The sequence below is a fragment of the Ochotona curzoniae genome, unplaced genomic scaffold (genome assembly GCF_017591425.1).
Source record: "Ochotona curzoniae isolate NIBS_2020 unplaced genomic scaffold, NIBS_Ocur_1.0 scaffold_4701, whole genome shotgun sequence".
In the NCBI taxonomy this organism is placed as follows: Eukaryota; Metazoa; Chordata; class Mammalia; order Lagomorpha; family Ochotonidae; genus Ochotona; species Ochotona curzoniae.
Genome location: NW_024467122.1, coordinates 36,908,711 through 36,923,315, shown reverse-complemented (window position 1 = coordinate 36,923,315; position 14,605 = coordinate 36,908,711).

The following is a 14,605-nucleotide window of genomic DNA, read 5'->3' as shown; positions in this document are numbered from 1 at the left end:
GACAACTGGGCATATTTTTTATTGTTAAGAAAACTAATTATATTTTATGTTGGTTACATTAACATCAAGGTTTACTTTCCTCCATTTTGCTCACAAAATTATCCCAAAGTTTTCTGTCTTTAATACAGAGATACAAAAAAAAACCAAAACAAAAAACAACAACAACAAAAAAAACCCCTGCCATTCTCTGTTCTTCTTGAACCCATACAATTGAGATATCCTCTTTGTTTATTATTATTTTATGATATGGTTGCATAGGTTGTGGGATTTCCCTTCCAACCTCCCAAATTCCATCCTGTGAATGATTCCTCCCATATTACTGTAGTAAGGTCCTTCACAAACAGTCCTAGGTTATCATTCTGCTATGTCAGTGTATCCTGACACTGTAGGTATAGGCAATGGCAGAGATTTCATCATGCCTTTTCTTCATTTCCATGTAGTATTTTCCAGAAAATAGTTCAAGTGGAATATGCTTTTGTTTTCCATTTAAACTACTAATTATATTACAGATCCCCACTTCCTTTTCTGTATATTTTTAAGAAAGTTTGGCTTACTTTTGTTGTAAAAGCAGATCTACAGAGAGAAAGAGAGACAGGAAGAACTTCCATCAGCTGGTCCACTCCTAAAATGGCAGCAATAACTGGAGCTAAGCCAATTTGAATCCGGGAGCCAGGAGGTTCTTCCAGGTCTCCCTCACAGGTATAAGGTCCCAAGACTTTGGGCCATCCTTCACTGATTTCCTAGGCCATAAGCATGGAGCTGGATTAGAAGTGGGGCAATGAGGACATGAATCTGTGCCCACATGGGAAGCCATCACTTTACACAAAGATTAGCTGAGGCCTTTAAGCTGGCAACTCACCCCCATTTCTCTCTGTCATTTGTAATATTTACCTATATTGTACCTATGATTTCTTTTCCAAATGTTCTCCATATTGTTATATGTTGACATTTTATGTCAATATATGTTATATTTGCTAACACTTTATGCATGGATGAAGTGAAGTATGGATGGATTGAGGAACATATTTAAGACCTTTATATAAGTAAGTGACGGGGTCTAAATTCAAACTAATATGTTGGAAATGTCATTTAGGTGTTACTGATTTGAGAAAAGTATGTACATTGTATAGAACCAAACACAACAAATGTGAACTTTTGGCATCATGTTAATTGGTACCTATAGTCAATTCTGTCTTTACTAGATATTTTAGGAGATGCATATGAATATGTTAAATATTTATATATAAAACCAATTATAATTATATATGTGATAAACATAAAGAAGTGATTCTCTCTAAAGTTAGGAGCCCAGAACATATCTGGATAATACATATGAATTGCAGGGTCCCTTGGGTACCTAAGCCATCATGTGTTGCCTTATAAGAAGCTGGAATTGACACCACAATAGGGACTCAACCCTAGGCAGCTGGATTTGGAACATAGATGTCGCGAAGTGTGTTTTAATCACTGGGACAAATTTACTTAACCAGAGAAAGTATTCAGTACTCACTTGACTCTGAGATAAAATGTATACTTTTTGAATCTTCCACTTTTTCTCAGCTGAACTGATAATTATTCAAATAGTGAATGGAAGATTATTTTTTTTAGTTAACTTGATTTCACTTATCAAAGAAAAGTGAACAATTCAAGCATAGTCTTTTTGTATTACTTATTTTTTGCAAACCTTTGAGGAGCTCTCTTATGTCAAGATTTCAAAATTTTCCATTTACGTAAACTTCTGGGTTTGCAAAGCTATATTCTTCTCTTAACCTAAGAGTAGAATTGCATGCAAATAGGAAAAAAAAATTCAATGTTTTACTCATCAATTTTCGTTTTCATGTTGTACTACTGGACATTTACAGATATCATGCTTGAATTTCAATAGAAATCACACATTGAAATTTGATATAAGACAGAGATAGCAGACTAAAATAAGCTGAGATTTATCCCTCACCAAGGTAAAATACAGGCATATTTTCCCTCCTTCCACCCCCACCTTCTCTCTCTTACTCCATTGCACATCATCCCCTGACTCCATTATTCAACAGTTTTTAACATATGTCTTCAAAGAGTGATGACATTCACATCATAAAGATTTTACTCGAACATTTTTGTGGAGAGCTGTTTTTTTCTTAAGCAATTAAAAACACTACAATAATTACTGCACATCATAAGTCTTCCTCAACAAAATATAGGTATTTTGGCTCGGAAAGCATCCATTTTTAATATGGCTCAATTTGCTGCTGTAACTTTTCAAGATGTTTCTGCTTAGGACAGAGCTGCATGTCTCCTCACGTGATTTTCATACATCAAATGGAATACCAGGTATCATATTGTATAACTTTGTCCTTGCTGATTCACTGTCATCTAGTCCAGGAGAGACTATATTTGGGCTGCATTTAGGAAAGCTGAGGCTCAGTAACATCGTTCTTGTTTCTTACTAAAGACCTATGATTGTTGACTTACAACAAATCTAGCAGTAAATTCCCTGGTCTGTCTCTCTCTCTCTTTTTTTTCTTTCTTTTTTTTTTTTAGTTTTCTTTTTCTTTTTATATATTTTGGACAATCTTTACATAGTTAATTAGGGTAAAAAGGTTCAAAGGCTATAGGAGAGTGGGTAAGACTATTATTTCCATATTGTTTCCTTCATGTTTAAAGAGGGGTTTAGAGGGAGAAGCCCCACCCAATTTCCCATCTTCCCCAGGTCCCGCATACAGGGTATGCTCCAAGGTTCTTGCTCAAGTGGTTTTGATAGTTCAACCATTGTGAATCACTGCCAATCTTACCACTCCAAGCACTATGAGATCTTTGAAGAACCCACTGATTGACATAGCCCATGATGAAGTCTCCGTTTGCCCTGTATTTTGCTGCCAACATATAGCTGAGGTGGTTGATTGACCTGTTCTGTCTTCTCTCTTTTCTTGGTTAGGGTTCTGAGTCCAGCATTTTGATTGGGAAGATCTCCAAGGAAACTTTTCCTGAGGAGTTCCCAGACCAGATTCTTGAATGTACTAGCAAGTACAAGACCCGGCACAGTCCATCGCCTTGATCAGCTAGTGGTTGCGATCGCTGGGTTGGTTCTGTTTTTAGCCCCGACTTTCACTGGAACCAATGGGTGTTGCAGTCCAGCCTGGTGCTGCCCAACGCATACTTGGCCCTCGCATAAACCAGTGGGAGCTGCAGCCTAGTTGGAGCGACCCACAATACCCCCAACCAGGCCAACCTCCTACCCTGGTTTGCCAGTATGTGTAGCAGTAGTCCAGTCTGTCCCACACCCCATTCCACCCCAGCCCCTGTCCTGGTTTTCGTGCCCTCCCATGGAAGTGGTAACCCAATGGATGAGCCCACTATTTCCCTCCCAGGCCTCTCCCACTCCCAGATTGTGCTCTCTCCAGGTAGTTCTGTGGTTTGACTTGACAGAACTAGGCCCCCAGTGCCAGCTTCTGCCAGCTGATGCTGAGGCTAAGCCCAAACAACCCTCACCCACTCTAATTTTGTTTGCACCAGTAGGAATAATCAGCCCAGCCTGGCTTTTCCCTGATCTGGTCCTCATGAGGTGTACAGGTGTTGTAGCCCTGCTTAGTGTGGTCTGCCCCCATCTCAGCCCATGCTCTCCAGTGGGAGTAACTGTCCAGCAAAGGAACCACCCCTTATTCCCCCGACAGCTCCACCCCTCCCTTCCTGGTTATCACGCGTGCTTGTTCAGTGCTGTGGTGACATCCAGTACAGGCAACCTCACCTTGGCATTACTGATCTTTGTCACAACCGAACCCAGCTCGACCCACACTGTTCTGGTGCTTGGATTTGCCAGTGGTCCCTGGTCTGTCTCATCAATCCTTTGTGTGTGTGTTTGTGTGTGTGTGTGTCTCCCTCTTCTTTTCTCTCTCTCTTTCTCTCCCCACCACCACCCCATCATTCTCCACACTCAAATCCTAAATGACCAGGTTTAATTATTTCATCAATCAAAATTGGTTTAAAATGCTTTATCTGGTATAAAAATACCATGACTACATTTGAAAGGCAATATGTCATAAATATGAACTTCTTCTGAATTAAAAATAACATCAAGCACACAATATTTTGTATAAAATTTCTCTATATTCTATATAAATGTTTATGAATTTGAGATGGAAGGAAGAGAGTAAAGGAGGGAGACAGAGAACATTATCATCTATTGATTCCCTTTCCAGATACCCTCAATGGCCAGAGTTGAGCTTGAGTCAAATCCAGAAGAGAAGCCAGCACATAGTTCCTGTCTTGCATCCTGGTGGCAGGCAGTGAGAGGCATCAGCCATTACCACTGCCTTTTTCAGGGTCAACCGTAGCTTAAGGTTGGAATCAGAGTAAAGCCAAGATTCCAACTGGGTCCTACGATATGGAACACAGGCATTCCAGAAGAGCCTGTAACCACTAGCCCAAATGTCTACCAAAGCAAAATATTATATCCAAGTTTTGCTCTATTTGTATTCTAGTTTTCAAAAGCACCTGTGAAAGCTGTGGGCTCTAAACTTTGTCTTTTAAGAAAAAAATTCTCATTTTTGTTTGTCTAAAACTAATCAGGATAGTAAAATATGTTTTTTTTCACCTTATGTTTATGAATAAATAGTATGAACATTGGGGAAATCATTTAGACATATCAGTTGCTTTTCTTTACAATGGTATTTGTGTCACTTGATCTTTGTGTTTAATTTATGACTCAAAGATAGTACTGGAAGATGAGTCTGATTGAACTTTATGCTTTTTGCTTTCTTGGTCTTGGACCTGGGAAGAGGAAAGAAAAATCTTCCTACTGGTAATTTTCCACCAGATATTTGAATTCTTGTGAAGGAACATTCTTTTTTTTTTTTCTTTTGGCTTAGAAGTATTTTAGTATAACTTTATCCAAGCCCTCCAGACAAAGCAGTCGTTTTCTCATACTATTTTCAATGATTGTTTTCCATAATTAAATTCATGTTTTTCTTCTCCTGTGGAGAGATTTTATAAAATAAGAGGCAGCCTCTATAAATATTTATCACTTTTATTTCATGTTAGCAAACATGAGCTTATGCATTTAAAAATGCTTCACTCTCCATATTTTACTTCTTGTACTATCTGTATGTGTGCTTTTTCACACACTATCTTACATATGCAATAGATGGTTTTGGTTTTATTTCATTTTTACAAAATTGAATCTAATGCCCCAATGCCCTGATACCCGGTGCTGCACCCATCCAGCTTCCTTTATATGTCCTCTCTAGCAGTGAATAATGTTTTCTGGGTTACCCTCAATGGTTCTGAAACTTGTAGCTCTAACCCTTAGCTGGCCCTGTTCTTTCATCCTCTAAAACATGTTCAAGGCTGCCTTCAACCCCTTCTCATTCTAGTCCATATACTATCCATTCCTGCATTGAATTCTTCTTTCACTTGAGATAGAAATACAGAATTAGTTGGTGTATATATTTAATTTAAATTATTCAGGTGAACAATATGAATCCATAGTCCCAATTAAATCTGTTAACACGATTGTTCTATTTTTTGAACTGTTTCATGACACAGTTCCATAGGCTCTGGGATTTTCTGTTCTCCTCCTCAAGTCCCTGCCTTCCTGTCCTTATTGAAATCCCCTCTGTTATTATAATGGATGGCCCTTCATGCACAGTCATAAGTCCATCATTCCTCTATTGAAGTATTTCCCAACATTATAGGCATGGACAATGTTGGAGAGTCCAGCATTCTACTTTCAGGATATTTTCAACTGTTGCACTGGGAGTCCATCTTCGGTCTGGATTCAGAGAGATACTGCACTATGTCTTCATGTCAGGACACAGACCCTTCTGTGTGGGCAGACTCAATTCTCGCTCTGTCTTTCCCTCTGTCAGTTGGTCCACACCCACACTGCCCCCACCCCAAGGTTCTTTGCCCAGTGGGATGCCATCCTCAGTCAGAGGGCACCTAATCAGGGGCTTGTGGGTTGCTCCTCAGGCTTGCCTTCCTTCACAAGTGTTTAGTTTTATGGATTCCTTTCCCTCTCACTGTCTACTTGGGGAGGCTCCCGGTGGGAGTCTCCCTGTACCGGCTAGAAACTCAGCAAGCTTTAGTCTATGGCCTGTGGTGCTCATCTGTGTTCACCCTCCAGGGCTGCCAGCTGCAATTTGGAATGTTTTTAGCAGCTCTTCTTTACCCTTCTTTACCCGCATGGCACCAGCCTCCCTCCAGTTGGACTCCAGGAAGCCTCAGTCAGCTTGCCCAGCAATGACCCTCTTTCAGCTCTACGCTCCACTGGGTCCTGTCCTAAAGCTTTCTGCACTCTCAGCTACACCTTCATCCCGTGATTGCTTGTCTGTTATCCTCCTTAATGTGATGTTTTGCTCAGAGTAACAAGTACAGTGTGATGCAAACACACTTATATTGAACTGGGCATCAACATGTTTGAAAGTTCAAATTAATTCATCACATTGTCAAATATTTGATATTTTTTGTTTTTTATACCCTAAAGGTTTATAATAACATGTCTTCAGTTCTTAGATGAGGAACAGTTGAGCCAATGGGAAATAAATGGTTTGAGTATTTAATTAGCAGCCTGCTACAGATGTTCATACTCATTACTCTCAATGTAAAGTAGTTGTCAAGGTATTTTTTCATAGATTTACTTTTTCAAATAATTTTATTTGAAAGATAGAGTTACAGAGAGAAGAGGAAGAATCATAGGGAAGAGAAGAAAAAGAAGAAGAGGAGGAGGAGGAGAAGGAAGAAGAAGGAGGAGAGGAAAAAAGAAAGAGGGAGAGAGAGAAATTTATTTTTGCTGGTTCATTTCCCAAATGGCTTCAGTGAGCTTTGAAGCCATTTGAAGCCAGGAGCTAGGAGCTTCTTCCAGGCCACCCATGTGGGTGTAGGGGTGCAAGCACATGGACCTTTCTCTGCTGTCTTCCTAGTCATAAACAGAGAGCTGGACTATAAATAGAACATCTGAGAGTATCACCAGCACTCAAATGGAATGCTGACGGAAGGATAGCCTACTATGGCACAGAAATATAAGCTATTCATACAATAAAGCAGAATGTACAGTTATTCAAAACTTGTTTTGGTGACAATGTTTCTGTCCTTGCCAGACTCAAGTCAACAGCTAATTCCCAATGCAATAGTATTAAAAGGCAAGGCCAGGGCATCAGAGCCAAAGCAAATTGAGTGAAGAGCTCCTTGGTTACCCTAGGTGTGACAAAATCAGGCTCACATGCCTCTTAGACTGTCCGTCTTAGCGACAAAGCTGATAAACACTGGCAATATCTCTTGTTGAAGAAGCCAGAGCACAAAAGCCATGTGAACAGGGCTATTTTCACTTAGCTTAGATTTCAAGGCCTAAGGAAAGGACTTATGCAAAGACAAAGTCACTGCACAAATCCCTTGCAGTCTCCGGGTGAGCCTGCAGGAGTTGGGGTGCCCATAAGATCTCGAAGTGGTAGAGCTCCCAGCTGGAAAGAGCTGCAGACCCACAACTCCTGCTCAGGGAGAACTATGATGAAGCTTGTGTCATAGAAACAAGGTTTTCCATGGTTTTGAAAGGCTAGTGTGTATGGGATATGGGATGTTGAGTTGAAAAAGATAATTTTTAATCCTTCGGACTTAAATTTACCTTCATTGTTGAGTTTTTAATTTACTTAAAACCAGTTGCCCCTTTCTCCCTTTCTGTTTCTTTCCTCTGAGGTGGGAATGTCTGTCTTGTGCCTATTCTATCACTGTGTTTTGGAAACACAAATTTTTGATTCACAATCTCACAGTTGGGGAGCAACTTGCCTCCGGATGAATCATTCCTTTAGTCATATTCATAACTGATCTAGATGATATTTAAATGATACTTCAGGCCTTAACTTTTGTGCTGCTACTGCAATAAATTAAAAATGTGCAGCTTTACATGGAAAATCCAGAAATTTTGAGAGCCAGGGATCAGATACAGTGTTTTGTTACCCCAAAACCATGTGTTACAGCCTAATTTCCAATGCAAATTGCATTGTAAATAGCCTCTGGAAGTGAGTGGATTATGACTCAGTACACTCATATACAGGATTACCATTTTTGTGAAATAGGCATTGCAGTAGGCATTTAGCTCGGTGCTTAGGACCACTTGAACTATATACATCCCATATTGAAGTGCAGGGGTTCTTGTCTCTGCTTTGTTCCAAATTTCAGCTTGTTGTTAATTGGCAGGTAGAAGATGATAGCTCCAGCAAGCCTGTCCCTTCCATCCATGCGGGAAATTGGGATTGAAATCAAAGCTTCTACTGTCAGCCTAGCTTGTTTGCTGCACCCGCCACCTTGCCAACTCTACATGCAATGACACAGTGGATACCATCTCCCTCTCCTTCTCTCTGTTATTTTAAAACACATTAAATAAATATAATACTTTTTATTATTTATGTATATGTATACATATACTATTTTTATTAGTGTATAAGGAGGACAGATTTTGTAACTTCCATTGGTATCACTTCTAGAAAACATCACACTTCATCCACTCCCCTGCTTAATACCTTTTCCTTCCTTCCTTCTCTTCAAGAGTATTTGGAGAATAATAACTTAAACCGCTCTATACTTACAGACCTAATTTGTCATTGATCATAGTAAGTAAAAAAGTAAAAGTAAAAAGTAAGAGCACGATACCACTTTTCCATTGAGAATAAGCATGAGGTAAAATCCACAGTCCTATCCCAAAGAAACCATTTTATTCCTATAATACTTTGTATGTTCTATTTTATCTGCTGTGTTTCTAAGAAAACACATGCTGTTTTTGTCTTTTGGAAACTGGATTATTTTACCAAGTACAGTCATTTTCAGTTCCATTTATTTGTTGCAAACCACAGGATTTCTTTATTTTACGTTTGAATCTATATACACCAATTTCTTTCTCCAGTAATCTGTTTATCGACATCTATTGCAATAAACATGGGTACATAAAAAAAAAAACCCTCTCTCATCTGCTAAAGTCATTTGGTTTGGGTAAATTCCAAGGAGTGGGATGCCTAGGTCATATGGTGGAACTGTTTTCAGCTTTCTGAGGTATCTCTATGCTGTCTTCCATAATGGTCGTGGTACCTTCCCATCAACAATGGATTAGTTTACTTTCCCCCCTCACATCTTCACCATCATTTATTGCCTTTTGGTTTCCATATGCTAGAAACCAAAAAAAGCAATAAATAAATAAAACCAAAAAATAAAAATAAAACCAAAAAGCAATAAATAATTCAGGGTGAAGTGAGATTTTTATTGCCATTTTTATTTGCATTTTTCTGTTGGTTTAAATCTGAGTATTTTTTTCATTTGTCTGTTGGCTATTTATATTTCAAGTTTGACATTTTCCTGTTTATGCCCCTTTCTCATTTATTAACTAGATTATCTGTTTTGTTGCTGTTGAGATTCTGGATATTAATCCCCTATGAGCTGAACAGTTTGCAAATATTTTCTCCTACTCTGTTGCCTGCCCCTTCACTCTGTTGAAGCTTTCCTTTGCAGTGCAGAAGCTTCCCAACTTGCTATCATATCATTTGTTTAGGTTTTGGTTTAATGGACTTGCTTCTGGGGACTTTTCCAAGAAGTCTTTGCTTAAGCATATGTCTTGCAGTTTTCCCAAAATGTTTTCCTCTGGTAATTTGACAGTGTCAGACCATAGGATTAAATTATCGATCCATTTTTGAGTTGATTTTTGTGAGATATGTGGTATGGGTCTTGTTTCAGACTTGTGAACATGTAGATTCAATCTTTTCCAGCAGCATTTGTTGAGCCTGTCTTTTCTCCTTGTATTGATTTCAGTGCACTGGTCAAAAATTAGTTGGCTGTAGATGTGTGAGTTCATTTCTGGGATTTCTATTACCTTTCATTGATCTGCATGTCTATTTTTGTGCAAGAGCAGGCTGTTTTGATTGCAGCTACCCTGTAGTATGCCTGTAAGCTTCCAGCTTTGTTTTTGTTATTTAAGATTGCTTTATTTAAGGTCTCCTGTATTTCCGTAAGATTTTAGCATCATTTTTCTGGATCTTAGAAGAAGGTTGTAGATGTTCTGATGGGGATCACCTTGCGCCTGTAACATATAAAATACAAGGTTATTAATTTCCTATACATGCCATGTGAGTGCATATCATCAAGATATTATGTACTATTACTTATACAATTAATTAGGTAGTCATTGCTTCATGATGAAGTGACTTATGAAATGACCAGATCACCATTTTCAGTCTTGATTTCATGTTTGTTTGATCTCATGTGTGATCTCATATGTGCATGTTTTTAATTTGTATGTGTGTTTCAATAAAATCAATATAAATGAGTAATTTAGGAGCATCAAAAATTTTTTCAAGAAAACAGGAAATATTAGGGCAAATATCGAACAATATTGTTATGTGAAGCCCCTGGACTCAAGCACTTTAAGTGGAGTTAAGGAATAAGAGTTCAACAAGTGCATAGTGGTGGGTCTAGCTGATTCCTGCAGCACCAGAAGCATGTATTGGTGCTAGTCTACTTCTGGTCCAGCTCGCTGCCAGTGTGCCTTGGCTCATACGGGAGACATGGAGGAGTTTCCGGATTCCTGAAGCTTCAGCTGCTGTGACCATTTGTGGAGTGAACCATAAGATGGAGACTCTCCTCTCTCTCTTTCTCTCTCTCTCTCTTTCTTTCTCTTCTTCCGTCTCTCTCTCTCTCACTGGTTTATCTTACCTCTATCTGTAACTCTGCCTTTCAAATGAATAAACATTTTTTTCTCTGGAAGTATGCACTGGAACTTATGCTTCACACATAGCTGATTCAAGAGTTATTAGCATATCATAAAAGCATATAGCAGGATACATTAAAAAATGCATCAGCAGACATAAAACTACTCTGAGGCTGAATATAGATGAAAATTAATGGTAAGTAACTTTTTAAAGAGCAAATGACCAAGGATGCCAGGAAAAATGCAGTCTATGTTTTAGTAAGATCAAAAAGTTGCACAAAAGAACAAAATAAGTTATAATATTTTACACGGCTTGGTTGTAAATGAGTTTGTGAAGTGAAGGCTTAATTTGATACCAAAATACCTTTATGGCTTAGCAAATCAATATTCTATTACATTGCATCCATGAAGTTTTATTATACTGTTTTCTGCACATTTCTTGCATTGAAATTTCCATAACAAAAAAGAAAAAAGATTAAATCAAATGAAAAGGAACAGAGATGCTTCTCTGACTAATAAACCTGAGTTTCCAATACTGAAGAAGCTTGGTGTCTGGAAGAAATGGAAGTGAACTGTCACATCAGGCAACAGTTCAGGTTTTGGCTTGCTCATCATGCCTTGTTGCATAGTAGCTTTAGCTGCCATTCATGATACCCACATCACATTTCATGGTATTGGTTTGTGTCCCTGCTATACTATTTCCAATCCAACCCCCTGCTAATGCTTCCTGGGTGGTAGCAAATTATAGTTCTAATACTTGGGTTCCTACCAACTGACTAACATAACCGAAGCTGGGCCTGTCTACAGCCAGGAACCAGGAACCTCCTCCTCCTGGTCTCCCACGTGGGTGCAGAGGCTCAGCTACTTAGGCCATCCTCCGCTAATTTGGCAGGTGCTTTGTCAGGAAGATGCATGTAAGTGGAGCAACCAAAACTCAAACCAGCTCCCATATGGGATGCAGGTCCTGCAGTTGGTAACATTACCCAACACACCATGGTGCTACTCGTAGAAAACATATTTTGAGTACTTACTATGTGTTGCACATCATGCTAAAAATGGGTCAGGTAAGACAGGAAATATAAACAATGCCTATAACTACATATGTATGTATGCATCTATGTGAAACTAACATTAAAATGGAACATAACCATCAGCACATTTCAGAATCACAGAGAAAGTGGTGAAGTCTCCTTGAGATGGCATGAAAAGGAAGCTGTAAAAGATTTCATCGGAGGCATAGTATTTGGTCTCACATCAAAAGAGAAGCATCAATTTATTTAGGAGGCAGTGTCTGAGGAACTTGAAGAAAAGTCTAGATATCCAGTTAGAGTGAAATATTGACTTGCTGGTAAGGAGAGTAAATGGAGATGCTTGTGGAGGCAGTTAAAACATCTTGGCAATATCTGCATTGCTTACCAGAGAGCCTCAGTTCAAGTTCTGTTTTCACTTCTAGTCCAGCTTCTTCCTGACGGCACCCTGAGAAGTCAGGTGTCCTGATTGAAATGCTCTGGTCTCTGCAACTCACAAAGGGTATTCAGACCGAGTTACTGGTTCAGCTCCAGCTACTGCAGGCACTTGAAATATGGATAGAAAGCCTTTCTCCTTCAAATAAAAATTAAAGAAGGGAAAAACATTATTAGTAGTTGTAAGTATGGAACTAAGGGATGCATATTGATCTTTGTGAACTATAGGCATCTTCTCCAAAAAGAAGAAATATGGAAGTAGTATTGTGGCACAATGGTTTAAGCTGCCACCTGTAACACCAGAATCACATGTGGCCTCCAATTCAAATCCTTGGAGACTCTCTCTCTCTTTTTCTCTCTGTATCTTTCTGTCTCTCCCTCTTGTGTAAATATGCTTTCAAATAAGCAAATAAATATTTTAAAATTTATTTTGTCTTTATTTGAAAAGAAAAGTTACAGAGAGACAGACATAGAGGCACTGGGATCTTCCATCCACTGGTTTACTCCCCAGATGACTACAGTAGCTAGAGATGAGCCCATCCAATGGCAAGAGCCAAGAGCTGGATGATGCTTCTTTGAGTTCTCCACTGTGGGTACCTGATCCCAAACTTGGACCATCTTCTGCTACTTAAGGTCATAAGCAGTGAGCTGGATGGAAAATGGATCAGCTAGAACCCAAACTGGCACCCATATTGAATGGCAGTGGCATAGGTGGAAGCTTAATCTATTATGACATGGCACCTGCTTCACATTTTATTACAAAGAGAAATTATCTGATGAAGAAATGAAAAGACTAGATTAAATGAAGAATACAATTTATGTGAAGAGACAAAACATGGTGTATCTAACTTTGGTCAATGCACCCATGAATGAACTCAAGATGACAACAGACTTCTATAAAAGATATTTTAACTAAATAGAAAGAAATAATTCATTTTGACTAGCATTAACGTTGAGGAGACACTTGGATTCCAAGGGAAAGTTAAGTGGAAAAGAACTTAAAATAAGTTAAAATTTTAAAATGGAAAATAAATTACAATTTTAAAGCTGTAGTGGTAAAGAGTAAGAAAAAGCAGGCAAGTTATGGAAAGAAGATGTGTATAGTTAGAGTGAAAGGCCCAGGTGCTGATGCCCAGATTAGGAAGACTATCGTATCGAGAGGCGACTGTAAGACTGGAAGGACAAATAGAGGCTAATAAACCAGGGATTTTCTAAACACAGATATGGCGGAGCATTCTCTTTGGCTTTCCTTCACAGTACGTAGCACAATGTCTTGTATTACTAGAGTCCGCCAGTGTTTGTTATATCAGTACATTGTAATCAATCCTACGTTTTTCCTTAAATTCTACTTATGTTTTCATTTGAACTTTGTCAATATTTTTAAAATGAAAAACATTAAGGAAGTAATTCTGGAGAAGGGATGGGCTTATGGTAGCACCAGCTGTTTTATCTCTATTGTGAGTATTCACTAAGACTCAACGGGATCATTTTGTTCAAAGTCAGCCTTGCTGTAGCTTTCTATAATGTAGTTTCCAAGAAGATGCCTTCTTCTTAGCTTTTTTTTTTTTTTAAATAAATGTGGAGAGTGGATATCTCACTTCTTTTCTGAACAAAGATGAGTCATTTGGAAAGAATGCAGATATGGCGACTAGCACAGTGCAAACCTTAGATAAACAGCCCAGAGACCCAAACATTTGTCACAATACGTGAGTTTCTCTGAAATCACAGCATTGCTTCTTACTAGAAAAGATACAATTACAGAAAATGCCATTTAAAGGACCATGTAGCTCAAAGGGGAATAAAAGCAATATCCTGGTGGGTTGCCTTTAAAACAGTAAATACATTTCATGTCATTTAATAATGGCTTGGGTAGATTTGAAAAACTATGTGTCAAGAATTCAGAAAACAAGAAATACGTTTGGTGAACTCTTTCAGTCATTTGAATCTTAAATCAATCAGCCACAAACATCTTTCCTTTTTAAAGATTTACTATTATTATTATTATATTGGAAAGGCAGTTCTCCAGATAAGAGAAACAGAAAGAAAGATCTTCCATCCACTGGCTCCCTCCCCAAGTGGTTGCAATGGTCTGAGCTGAGCCAATCTGAAGTCAAGCGCCTGAAGCTTCTTCTGGGTCTCCTGTGTGTGTTCAGGGATCCAAGGCTTTGGGTCGCCCCCGGTCACAAGCAGGGAATTAAATCCTAAGTGGGGCAGTCAGGATACAAACTGTCGCCCATACGGGGTCTCAGTGGATGCAAGACAAGGATTTAGCCATTACGTTATTGTGTAGGCCGCCATTCCCCCACCATAGAAATCTTCTTGATTTGTTTAAACTTTGATTTACAAGAAGGATAAAATTCCCAGTTGTACTGCTTCATCTGAAGTTGATGCATGGATGATTAATATACACTACCATGTTATCCTTTAGAGGACATGTATCAAAACAAGATGCATTTTTATGAAAAGG